The following is a 604-nucleotide window of genomic DNA, read 5'->3' as shown; positions in this document are numbered from 1 at the left end:
AGGAGAGCTCCCCCACAGAAGAATAGAGCTACACCGGCGCTAGGCTCTTCGCACCTTTCGGCGCGGGCACCTTCGGGTGCCACACCGACTTACTTCCTATCTCCTCCCTGGAGTCAATCCATCTTAACCAAAGATTTACACACTGACATTCCTACCCTTGTATATATATCCTAACAATATATTCCAAGCTGTTATACCTATACGGAGTCATTTGTGGATTACCCTTCATTGCGCTCCTTCTCCTGATCCATCATTACCACTTACGTCCACAAAGTGGTGACCCCGACGTGATCAGGCAGGACGCAATCGCGCCAACATCGAAGATTTCCGTCTCGCCAACACAAGAAGTTCTCTCCGCAACTACGCAGAAGATCTCCACCGCGACTACACAGAAAATTTCCGCCGCGACATCGCAGAAGATCTCCGCCGCGACATCGCAGAAGATTTCCGTCGCGTCCACGCAGAAGATTTCCGTAGTGACCGTGAAGAAGATTTCCGACGAACGGCTGATAGAAATTGCAGCCATGACGACGCCAACGGCTTCCACCTCCGGCATCGAGGCACAAGCCGTGCTGTCTCTTATACACATCTCTGAGCGGGCTGG

This window comes from Wasmannia auropunctata, unplaced genomic scaffold (genome assembly GCF_000956235.1).
Source record: "Wasmannia auropunctata unplaced genomic scaffold, wasmannia.A_1.0 LD335540.1, whole genome shotgun sequence".
Taxonomy (NCBI): Eukaryota; Metazoa; Arthropoda; class Insecta; order Hymenoptera; family Formicidae; genus Wasmannia; species Wasmannia auropunctata.
The sequence above is the reverse complement of the archived record's forward strand: the minus strand, read 5'-3'. Positions refer to the sequence as shown.